General features: G+C 41.1%; 1 protein-coding gene across 8 annotated transcripts in view; it reads right to left on the bottom strand.

Moving 5' to 3' along the window:
- The window catches only part of JMJD1C (jumonji domain containing 1C), a 167,008-nt gene that overhangs the window by 42,187 nt on the left and 111,788 nt on the right, over nucleotides 1-13,033 (bottom strand). Inside the window, exon 3 of one of the 8 annotated variants that reach the window (XM_075154257.1) lies at nucleotides 8,618-8,709. The exons of the other annotated variants lie outside the window; for them this stretch is intronic. The gene's annotated coding sequence lies outside the window, so the exon portion shown is untranslated. The remainder of the gene's footprint in view (nucleotides 1-8,617; nucleotides 8,710-13,033) is intronic. 8 annotated transcript variants of the gene reach the window in all.

Here is a 13,033-nt window from a genome sequence, read left to right as displayed (position 1 = left end):
TCAAAAATTCTGTTCTTTCGTATACATATTACATATACGTATGAAAAAATGTGTGTGCCATGACTGACCTTTTCCCACCATTAGTCTTAAATGTGAACATCTGAAAAACCAGGAAATTAATTGCATAATGTGTTAAACATTAAAAAGGTGATGGCCTTAAGCACACAGTTTTAGCGCATATCACAAACTTGGGCAGAAACAGGGAGACAGGGCAACAGGCAAGGCTGATGACTTGCAGTCTCTTCCCTGTCTTAGCACTGAAGGTGAGCAGATGACTCTGCGGTGCCCAGTCTTTTTCCTTACCCTGTATTTATACTGCTCAAGAAACAACAACTCTGTCTACAGATTTGAACCTTGGCAATTACAAACCTTCAGTTTTCCCCTCCTTGGTCGAATCTTAGCAAGATTGACAGACTAACCCATAGAAGAATTAAATGCCCTGTACGATTTTCCTCCAGACTTTTCCTCATTTGAAAGTAGTTTCACTCACAAAAGTAAGCATGGTACCCTCTCCTAGACTAGTTTTTCGACAAGTCCTGGAATGCCTCCTCCAGGAGGATGTTAATGCTGGTCTGAAATCCTTATGAAATGCAAATCAAATAAGTGGGACTGCAATTTTCTTCTTTAAATCTACTGTAGGAAGCTCTTTATGTACTTCATACAGCAGTGCCCCTTGCTCCACAAATGACTATATGCAATACTGGGAAGACGACAAAGGGCATATGGGCTAGAAAGATGTGGTGAAGATAATCCTTCCTGCCCTTCTGGAAGACAGTCACATGAAGCAATGTGACTATCAGAAGCTTGCCAATCTATGTCAGGTTTTTTAGATCTTTGCTGCTATTCTTCCTTCTTTCCAGACCAAAAGAGGAATTCACTTCTGATGGAGTAGACTTTCTGCTTAATTATCCAAAGAATACTTGAGTCAGCTGCACGTCTCTGTAGGTGGGCATTCTCACCTACTGGGGACATGCTGGACTCTTAGGAAGTCCTGAGAAGGATGAAGAATGAAATTTTCCCAAATAACAAAGTGATCCAGTGTTTTTCTGAGTGTGTCTGTTCTTTCTTCTGGTGCAAAACGATGGAACAGGTTGGAAACTATAGACCATACCATCAGGTTAAGATACCACGCTGCTCTAACCAGCAAGTAGAAATCTTTGTTTAGAGAAGCATTTTCCCAGAGCTTATTCAGACAAACATAATTTATCATTCAAAGCCACAGATGAACAAGTGCAGATCACTTACAATGCTTCTAAATTCCTTTAAGTCATGAATCAAACAGGAATTTCAAACAGTATCCACAGGAAAAAAAGTCAAAATCCAAATACATACAGAATTCTCCTACTCAAGCCCCATCCACAAACAAAATACTGTCCAAGATACAGAGAGGCATCCCTGGATGAGCTGAACCTGCATGTTGCCCAAAGACCATACAAAGTGCCTTCTGAAAGGCTCAAATGACCACAAGCTCCTTTTCAGTTTTGGGCAGCCGGGCATGTATGTGGTGGGAACGCCTGCACATTTCCACAGCTGTCTACCTTCCCAACAAGACTTGCAGTATTGAAGCAAGATGTTTCCTCAGTATTTTAAAATACTTCTCCAAGTCATTCTTCATAAACTTGAGGCGCAGAAACGAGTTCATTAAATTGAGAGATGAAACCCCGGAGCACAAAACAACAACTAAAACGTGGATTCAAGTAGATGCCCCTACTCCTAATCAAACAGCCTGCATGCTGCTTATAGGAGGGTATAGAAACTCCAGTCAGCTGTCAACTCTTCATTTTCAGTAAAGGAGAAGAGAACTGACAATGTGCATTCCAGGAAAACCAGTCCTGAAAAAACAGTGGCTTTTGGCACTAGAAAGGCTTAAATGGGAGCCCTGAAGACCAAGCCTCAACACATGCCATGCATTAGAACTTGCAAACGTTTATTTGGGAAAGCACCTTTCTTGGCCACAGTGTCTTTGCATTTGGCTTCAATGCGTCAAGGACATCTTTTTAAAATCAGTACGAACTCATTTCAGCTAGTGTTTTACTGAGAAAGACTAAGTAGATTTTGCAGTCCTCGCAAAGGTCACCACCACATTAGTCCTCACCATCTGTGGCTTAATTAACTATAGCTTCCTCTGGCTGCTTAGAGGTTTTCTGGTAATTTAGGACACGAATTAAATGAAAACTAGCATATAACCAACTTGAGAGTCGTGTTTACAATCTTTACACAGTATGTGCTGCACCCGGAAATAAGCACGTTGTTAGTACTTTAACGGTAGAGGGACCACATTTAAATTCAAACAGTGCAAACGAAAAACTCGGAGATCAATACGTCAAAAGCTTGAACCTTCAGTTTTCTTCTTGTTTCATGAGTGAATATCTTGAAATCAGTTTCTATAAAATGACTCCCCCACCCTTTTTTTCTTTCCGTTTTGCACTACATCATTTTTACAACCGCACGGAACTTCAGCTGCATAGAAATTCAATTTGGAAATTGCAGTGTGAAAAACAAGGAACAAGGTAAGTCAACACCTGCCTACCCATGGCCCCAACAGTCTTCAGAGAGCACAGCAGCAAAAAGTATTGTTTTCAATATCTTAGACTTCTGCAAATTTATCCTAGTCCTCTAATGCCATCTTTTAGAAGACGATTTTCTCCCATAAAAAAAATTCTCTCCTTATTTTCATTCCTTGATAACTAGCCTTCCCTTTCTTTTTTCTTCCTCTTTTATCTTTTACTGATTGTGTCACCTGACACATCTGATTATATCACTGATCTGTAATCTCTTTCACTGATTATAACTTTTTAACAAACCTTCAATCTTAATATTATTCTGCCTGACATCGGAGTAAGCAGGCGAAAAAACCCACAACACAAAACAGTGACATAAAATCTGGATAGGCAGAGTACCAAAGATCTTAACAACATCACCTATTAATTGGTAGTATTCCTCTGCCATGCTACAGGACTTTTTTCCACTGGCAAAAGATGAGAATCTAACTAAAACACAGAGAAATTGGCAGCAACTGACACCCCCGGGGGTATCACCAGGCAAGCGCTGCCACACGGACCACACCAAAACCCTCCAGGGAAATCATCAAATTTAGCTGAGACTAAAATATACAAATCTTCTGTTGCTTCACCCATCTTTCTAGACACATACACATGCATAAACCCCTGGTAAGCAGTACATTCCTTATTCCTTTCTGACAAGTGAAAGGCTACCCAGCTGCCACGCCGCTGCAGCTGGTGGGCAGGAGGTCAGAGAGGCGCTGAAGGCTGCAGGGCTGTGCCGCTCCGCGGCAGCCAGCGGAGACACGCCTGTCCAGAGGGGACCGCTCCGGGGGAACACAGCCACCCGGCCCGCCGCCCACCCCTGCAACTAGCGCAACCTCCCTCCCGCTCCAGGCTTCTCACCAAGGGCGACGCTAGCCAGAAACACCAAGGCTACAGAAGGCTAGAAAGTTTTTGGGGGAGATGGTAACTTCCCAGTTAACCTTAAACGGCTTTGTCTGAGTGAAGAGGCTTAGGCTTACCAGGCGACGCTAGCGCTTTCTATGTAAACCCAACCCACACTTGACCTATTTTCTGCTGTTCTGAGCGCACGGTCACAATTTACCTCATTCAAACCCGGCAGCTGCTGGGCTACATCTGAACCAGTTAAGTCAAGCTTGAAGGCACAACCCTGACCCCTAAACCAGAAACAAAGTCGAGCTGAGGTCAGCCCTGCTCACACGTGTGCGGAGGCACGCCGCACGGGAAAAGGCAGGGACGGGCAGTGACGCCCTCCCTGCCTGCAGAGGCCGGGCGAGAGGACAGGGTAACTAAACCCTTCCCAACAAGGGGCTCTGCATGCGCTGTTCAGGAAAGGACAAATGTTTATAGATATTTCGGACCACAAACATTTAAGATTAGGGGTTGCTTTCAGTGTCTAACAGCAACAACTATGTTTCTATAAGTAGAAAGTTAAAACTACAGGGAAAAAAAGATCAGGACTAAAAATTTAGTAATTTGCCAACTGTCAGTAAACTTAACATCTCTCAGGAAAAGCTATCAACAATTTTTCTTTTGCTCCCCACTCTTCCCTATGCCTAATACTTCTCCCCACACACTCCTACTTCCTTCCTCATTTCACCTGTTCAATAATTAAAGAGTTACACTGATTTTAAAATTTTAGTTATCAGGTTTGAGAATTAGGGGAGCAGGGCTGCATACGCTTTTCCAAGTCATGATTTCAGGCTTGAAGAAGCATCATTGCACCAATTTGTTCAGTTCTGGAAGAGTAACTCACACCCCTAAGAATACCAGAAAACTTCTATTAAAAAATATAAAAGATTATCCTGTGGAAAATATATTCAAGTTAGGAACATAAATATACAGGAAAAAATCTGACTCGTAGTCAAATATTTTCCCTGATTTTAACTCACAAACACAAAAACAAATGAGATATTTGCCTTCCTATGGGACTACCAATGTCACAGGTGAAATGGGCATGCTGGAAAACTTGCTTTTTACAAGTCGGCTCGTTATTCCTGTATCTGTAGATGAGAGTCTAGTACGGACGGGAAGGCAGAAGGGAACTGAGAGCAGCATAAGGAACGACCATGCAGCAGGGAAGCAAGCAGCCACCAATGGATAAGCAAAACCAAACCTAGGCCAGGCAGATATTGTCCCAAAACAAACTAAAAACTGCTCTAGTAGCTTCTACAATAGTTTTGCATTTGAAAATAGAGATTAAAAAAAATAGATGACCCTTATGCTCATGGGTTATGTCACCCTCTCTTTGAGCAGCTGGGACAATCTGGGTCAGTAAAGCGAAATCTCCTGGAGCGACAGACATATCTTTTAGCATCTGATCTAAAGACTTCCCCAAACAAGTGGCTGCTACCCACAAACCTGGTGGGCTGTCAGCTTCCACTTAGAGCGCTGCGGTGACCGTTTGTACTACTTATGTTCTTCTCCATGTACAAACGAATGAAAGGTCAAGTGAATAGCACCGCTCCATGTCTATCTTCTCCCCCATTTTGATGACACGGCCATACATTTGCGTTTCTTTCATTTTCCGTGGAATCACATTTCCCTTCCTCACTGCAGGTTCCATACATTTATCACCACCATCTCAACAATACGCAACTTTGTCCTAATTTTGCATTTTGTTTTATCTACTCCTAAGAGAAACAGGGAGGGAGTACTGGTCATACCCCACTCAGACAGTAACTCCCAAGTCATATGGTGATATTGGAACAAGCCTTTGAGTCATTTACCAAGCAACTCAATGCCACTATGGGAAAAGAAACCTCAAAGTGCAGACATTTCCCTGAAGCAAGCAATTAGCAGAGTGAAGTTGATGCTAGGAAGGAGAGCAGCTAAGTGAGCAGATCCGAGAAAAATCTTTTGTACGTTGGTATTTGTCATTTTAATTATATTTTGTTTGTAAGTTGATATTAAAATTTAAACTGAGACCCAGACACCCTGTGAATTGTGAACAGCTTTCAGAAGGTACCTAACAACTCCCCAAATCGTATCAGCTGAAGGACAAGCTGTATGGATGGAGGTGTCTTTGAGCAAAAAAAGTACATTCTGTTGATCATCAGTTGTCTGGACTAGTGGGCTGCTAAAAAGGCAGTCTAATGCCCCCAAAAATCAAGCTAAGAGATCAGTTCTTGCTCAGAGACTGACCATTTTACAGAAGACACAACTCCCTTGCATCAGGGACAGCAGAAGCTACTTGCGGCAGCTTGAACTGGCAAAGTGGAAAGCTATATACTGCCACCACAGATAATGACAGACTGGATAATTCATCTCTTATCTTATGGTAGTTACCTCCATCAAATCTTTTATCAGTTGCATTACTCAGCAACACAGTATTATCTGACAAGACTACTGATAACTAAGAGCTTACTGCATTAAAGAGCAAAGGTCTCTCAATTCAAATCTGCAGAAGAAAACTGTAAAACACTATCCAATACGTGGCAGACTGACGACAGCTCCTGGAATTACCACCACCTCCTAGAAATGGGCATCAGAGTGTCTCACTCTTGTGAATGACGCTCTGCTCTGTAATTTGAACTACCACCAACTTAGATTACCAGCAGTCACAGAGCTACCCAGTCTCTTCTGCAAATATCCCCAATCCTGTTTACCAAATAGGAGCTCTGGGAACACACAACTTTCCAGCTCCTTTCCCCCCGTAACTCCTGAGGATTATGGGCGGAATACAAATCCTTCCCAACAATAGAAGTATCTTAACCATTTTTTTTGGCAAGAGAAAAGAATACATCAGATATCTTCAAAATGTTCTTGAAAGCCAGCTTCAGTGGAGTTTGGTCCACTTAATTACTATTACATTAATGTTTTATTTTCAAGTGGTTTTCCGCGGTTTGTCTGAAAACGTGTTTCTTAGAATAGTGCTACATAGTGCTGGCTACATAACAGTGTTGGTCAACGTGCTGATAATATGAAAGTAGTTCAGAATAAAACACATTTCTCTCACGTTTTAAACAAGTACCACTGTATTTGCACACAACTTTTTGAAAAGTTCATTTCTAATAGGATTTAAGGCAGCACTGCACAGAAGCAATGCATCTGGGTTGGGAAAACAATTAGCACATTTTCTTGCAGCATTTCATTCAGAAGAACAAACTTCTCTGGTCTCAGGGATATGGTGCAGAGACACTCCAACTGTCTGGCTGGGCATACAACAGCGAGCCCATCACTGTGCAAACGTGGAAATGCTGCCTCTGCTCCAAGACAGCGTCAGAAGCAATGCAGCCACCATCGTGTGCTTTTTTTCCTACTAAGAGCTCCGTTCTGACCTGCTGGAGCCATTTGAGGAATTTTCCCTATAAATAGCAGAGGTCTGACCAGCTGGGATGTATATCATATTTGGATTAACACTACAGCTCTCTGCTACTCTGGAGAAAGCAGTGACTGTGCCTTTTATAGAACAGATGAATAATGGTCTTGCAAAGAGGAAAGATTAAATTGCTGATCAGAAAACAGGGACATTGCAGTTGTTGCTGCAATAAGTTCCTCGGGGTAAACTTGGGGAAGTCATTCAGTGTTTAAAATTGATACAATGCTTGTCTATTTCACAATATTTTTCCGTCGATAAATCTACTAGCACACAGAACCAAAAAATTCCTATTAAAAATGTAATTCAAGACTGAACTACACCACTTGGGGCAGGGGGGGAAGCCTGTCAAGCACCACACTTTAGCCACCAAGTCTTACGCATCCTGAAATCTTCTTTAACCTGATTTTATCTGTTGTATACCAAAGTGGCACTGAGTGGTGAGAAGAAGATAGCAAAAGGGAAGAAAAACATTCACACTGGGTAAAAACCCAGCCTCTATGGTTGAAATATAATTTCTAACCTGTATGCTTAAAATTTACTACTAAAATAATAAAATACAGAATAATTTGCGAGATGCAGAGAAATTACTGTGCTTCAAACCCACTTGCTAGCAAAAGCATACTAAGATACTGCTCCCAGTAATGCTGGCAGACACACACAGGAAGAGGGGGATGCAGGGAAAAAAACAGGAATAGTTAATTTCAATTCCATTCAAAAGACAGGAAATGTTTGCTGGATTGAAAGGGGGGATCAGTATTTATAAACAATGGTAGTAAAAAAACCTTTAGAACTATATTTAGTTATGTAGTATACTGTTAAAAAGAAATGAAGTTTGATCAGGAAATGCACTGTACACCAAGCCCTCTACATCAAAACAAATACTGCACACTTCTTGTTTTATTAGTAAAGTCATTCCAATGTCTAAGAAAGTAGTAAGATTCATACTTTGTTTTAATTAAAAAAAAATTCAAGTTTGTATAAAATTACTTGAGTTTCTCCCCAGATGTCTGGCCTGGAAAAGGAATTCCATATAACACACCTGGAACTGCTATAGCTCTCAACCTCTACAAACTGCAGCTTGCTGAAGGCTGCGGAGCAGTTCTCATTAAGCACTAACCCTAGACTACAAATTAGTACTTCTATTAGGTGTAATTTGAAAAATACATTTTGTAAGAAAAAGTTAGATAGTAGCAGCCCTGAACAAAGCAATGTTGTATCAGAGGAAGGAACGAAAGCAAACAAAACCACAAGCACTTCATCAAATGAGCTATTGTGTTTACCACGTCAAGCTAAAGCTTAATTCTGGTAACAACACATTTCAATAAAACTCAGTTTCCCCCCTGCCTGAAATGCAGGAAGGCCTACTCTTTTCCCTCCCTGGGTAAACAGGCTCATGCAATGACTGCAGGGTTTTACCCTCATTCACGCTTCAGAGTTCTCCAAAGCACTAAGGATTCCCAATTCCAACATACAGCAACTATTTGGGAAAGCAAGAACATACCGGCAAAGCACCATCTGGTTATAAAGTGAAATAGACTTCTCTAGGAGCTGACTTTGTGTCTGGATTATTAAAATAGTGTTGGTCAAGAACATCACGTAAGAAAAATACTTCACACTTTCCTTTTTAATCAATCAAGTGTGAAGATTGGAAATTTTAAAGACTCACAACCAAGGATAAGGTGCCCTTCTCGTACTACTAAGCGGTATTTTCCATGGGCTTTTACTGGTGAAAAAAGTAGTAACTTGTGATCAAACACAGGAAGTTCCTTACCCAGAAACACTGGATGGATTTGTAAATTCAGTAATCCCAAGACTGCTTTTGAGAAGTACGAAGATACTTCAGTGAAAGGATTTGATCTTCACCTTCAAAGAAGAAACAAGTTTTGTTCCATCTGTTCTGTTTTGAATTCCTAACTTTTAAATTATTTATTTCAATGCTATCTCCTGGAGCAGGATTAATGAAGTCAAACCATTTAACCAACTGTGATGTTTGAAAAATTGTAGGAAGAGTAAAACAAGTTTCTCTACCACAGTGGAAGGAAACCTGTTTTCCTACGGATTTGAAACCTACCTCCACTGTAGCAACCTCAGCTTATGCCAGGGACCTCACAACTCTTTCCCCTTCCTCCTCGTATACCTTCCCACGGCCTTCAGCAGTCCCACCTGCACTCCCTCCTACTACCTGGAGGAGCCACACTACTTGTGGCAGCTATGCCACCTGCCTCCTGACTGATGGCCTCTCCTCCATGCTGCTCATTTCCCTAAGGCTTGTCAGATCTGGAAGAACTCCACTCCTGCGTCAAACCTCGCTGAGAGACAAGAAGGTGACTAAAGCCCTTATTTTTTAAGAAATCAAGGCAAAAAAAAAAGGTACAATTTTATTCCACCTATTTTGAGAATAAAGACAGATGAAGCCTGCAGGGAAGCAGCTCTTTTTCAAAGGGAGGCACAAATACAGGCTTCGGAGAGATGATGTGCATCTCCCGCTGACTCTACAAGTGGAGGGTGCCAATCCCTCCTCCCTCATTCCTCTCTCCTTGCGAGTGCTCCAATGAAACTCTTCTGTCCCACACATGTAACTGGGAGCAAGGACTGGTATGAGTCATCTGACCCACTTCTAGCTGGATGCAGCCTTTTGCTTCCCCTCACGTTGGAAGCGTACACTTAAACATAGATGTGTCGGTAACAAGCTGTTTAGAACATCGCTCTTTACAACGCTGCCAGAGAAGCCAGCTGGACTGCTTACGGGTGGTCCAGACGCCAGAGACATGGGAAAGAAGAGGGACGGCTCTTAAAGACGGCGCTGGGAAGAGTTAAAGATGCAGAAAGTTGTGTGTGCCTCTGTCACCCGTGGAGGAAATGAAACCGGGAGGCGAGCACATGATGGCCACGGCCGCCAGCTGGCCCGCACCAGGAGTTCCCGAGCTGCTTCTGTCAACCTCAAAGGGTGGGACCAACCCAAAAGCTCCTGCCCGCCTGGTCAGTGGAGGTACAAGTTTATGGGAAAAGCAATTTTCAGCTGCAATAGCTATTTTTAAGCCTGAAGTTTAAAGAGAAGTCTGAAAGATGAGTGCACTGTATGATTATGGGGTGCTTAAAATACAGACAGAAAAATATTATTTTATCCCTGTTCCAAGATGTTTGAAGAATTTTTTTATGTGTATATGTCATTACTACACAAGCCACGTTACACGACTGGCCTGCTCTTACAAGCAAAAAAGTCACGAAACCCAAAAGCATCCAGGCCTGAAATAGCCAATGTCTGCCCAGAATAAACAGAAAAGGAGAGTATCAGAGTAGCACAATGCCCTTTTCTTAAGCCTTACTTCATAGCATATAGAACTTGAACTTGTAAGAGATCAAGTAAGGTTAGTGCAGTATTAGATCCTGAATGCGAGGTACCTATTTCATGATTAGTGAGAACGTTTATTATTATTACTTCAACAACCTTGAAGGCGTGTCAGACATTTGACCTGTCAGCTCTCAGACATGCAATGCACATTTAGAAAAAGAGCAAAGTACAGACGCCTATCACCATGTGTGTAACACCTCCCACATGGGATTTCTCAGTGCCCTATCGTTACATCTGCAACCTTCAGCACAGAGGTAGACAGGCAGACCTTACCATTTTGAAACACTAAGGAAACGAGGCTTGTCTGCAAAAAAAAAAAAAAAAAAAGAAAGAAAGAAAGAAAGAAAGAAAAAGGTGTTCTGAAGGAGAATGTGAATAAGTAGGGTGGATCCAAGAGAGATTCCACCATAGAGAACAAGTGAAGTGTGTTCTTGATTCATTCTTAGCAGGGTTTTTTCTTTTTTTCTTTTTTTTTTTTTTTTTTAACCCAATATGCAGGAGGACATTTTGAAGACTGTGTGCACACCCTTCCACTTCCTTCCTTGAGGAAGGTGAAATACCCTCTTTGCAGGAAGTTTAATGATTGTGAAGGAACTTTATTTGAATTCTTTGCCCTGGCTCAGCTGTGCATGTTTGTTCCAGTGCTGTGTGCTCACAAATCCTTTGGAAACATTATCACACAAAATGTGTGTGTGTATAGTTGGAAATATATTATCCATTATGCACGCTGCTCTGCCCAACCCAGACATACAGGTGAAATGCAATGACTGCTTGGGCAAAGCAGAGTCTTTCCATAAGTGTATTTTATTACGGAAAAACACGATATAAACCACTTTTTTGTTATTCTTTATTTGCTTGTTCAAAGTGTAATGCAGTTGACTCCAGCTGCTTCAGCCAGTAACAGCAGAATCACACACTTCAGCCCAACAGTGCCCGTGACGGGTACTGCCAAACACCAGCCAGACAAAAACACCATACTGATGAGGTCACACATACCATACGCTGAGCTTTAATGCTTCACATCCCCATCTATAGTCCTTCAAGTAAACTACAATGCTTAAACAAATTAAGGCATGATCAGCTTTGCTGCTGCTTAACTTACTACGTGTATCGTAACGAATAGACACATAGCTGTCACAGAATAGCACAAGTAACTTATTAGAGAAAACTACTTCAGTTCTAATTATTTTATTTAGGTCACACTTGTAATTGTGTAGGCTTATTGTAGTTTTGCTTAAAATATTTTAACAACAAACATATTTGACTGTGTTTATTTTCAATCTATAGCAAGAGCCACTATAAAGCCTACCACTTTGTCAATTTTTACTTAATCACAAAATATATATGATACACTGTGAATGCAAAGCACATCACATTTCAAGACTATGTTTCCTACAGGTACTAGTTTGACATAGAAAATGCATGTTGTAAATTTTATGTCTACCACTTCCTGCAAAGGAACATAATTTTCATTTCATTGCTAAGCGAAGTACCACGGCAAATGTTTGTATCTGCTTCCTCCTGAAGATCCCCTTGTCACCACCATAAAAAGAACTACATGACTAAATGGTCTGACCATCCCAGATTAATGAATGAGTCATTCACAGTCACACACAAGTTTCACGTAGACAATAATACTGTTTGTATCCTCTATGAAGCAATAGAGATAAAAGCCACCGGAAACAAGTTGTAGGTTGGTGTTTAAGGCGCCACACATAGAGAATCCAGGGAATTTTTACGGAGAAGGGCAGGATTCAAAGCAGTACACATGTAAGGGAAAAGAAAAATCCCATAACACATTTAGCTGTAAAGAACAAATTCACTGGCAAGTGTAATACTTGCTATAGCACACCTTCTGAAGATATGAAAAAATGGAAAAAGGCTAGTATAATGCAACTGCGTACCCTACTTTTAATAATGATATTCATCTAGCTCTTAAGGAGGTTGCTGAATCTCTTAACAATTGAAACACGTTTATTTATGCAAAGAGCAGACATGGCATGGGAATCCGTGGTTCACGATTCCCCAGCAAGTCCTGCCAAAGTCTCTTTACTCTTGTTCTGGAAGAACCACTTCTGGTAATGACAGTAATTTAGTTCTTTGCCTACTCAAACTTTGTTTTTCCTGCCAAGACTAAAAGGATGCCAAGTGTGCTGTTTTCTTTGCCTTGAGCAGTTGTCACCTTTAAACTGGACAGCACCACCTTATTCATCAAGCCCTTTAACCCAATAGCTAAGTTAACCAGTACTGCGTTTTTTGATCAGAACTGATCCAAGCAGAATTCATACCAAATGCTCGCCTGCTGCCCATTACTAGTATTATGAGTATACGCAACGATGGGAAAAATTACTCAGTAGTTAAGAATTGTATCTGAAGTGAAATGGACTCTTCCCACACAGATTCAAACTTTGTTTGTTTTGGCAGAAAGGTACTGGAATTTTAGGCACTAACAGCACAATGCAATAAAAAAGTGTTTAGATCACCATGGTCTCTAAGGACTTCATATTGAAAATGTACAGCCATGAGAGCTTAAAGAAAAACTAAACACATGTAGAAAGACTCAAAGTTAATTCATCTCTGCAAAGAGAGAGTTCCTCAGTTCTGTCTTCTGCTCAAAAGTAGGTTAACAATATTCCAGATCAAACAAGGAAGCAAAAAGGCCATTTTTCCTTCTTTTTAGAAAAGCAGCTTTTTGCAGGAAGTTTACCAAAGATTTATCTAGGACCTGTTTTCATGGCAAAGAAAAGAAAGGCCTTCCAGAACAAAGGTACAAGTAAAAACTACCTTACATTAAGTGACTGAAGGGTAGGAATGTGATTTCCAGCATTAACAAAA

Source organism: Calonectris borealis, chromosome 7 (genome assembly GCF_964195595.1).
Source record: "Calonectris borealis chromosome 7, bCalBor7.hap1.2, whole genome shotgun sequence".
In the NCBI taxonomy this organism is placed as follows: domain Eukaryota; kingdom Metazoa; phylum Chordata; class Aves; order Procellariiformes; family Procellariidae; genus Calonectris; species Calonectris borealis.
Note: the sequence above shows the minus strand (reverse complement) of the source record. Positions and strands in the feature narration are given on the sequence as shown.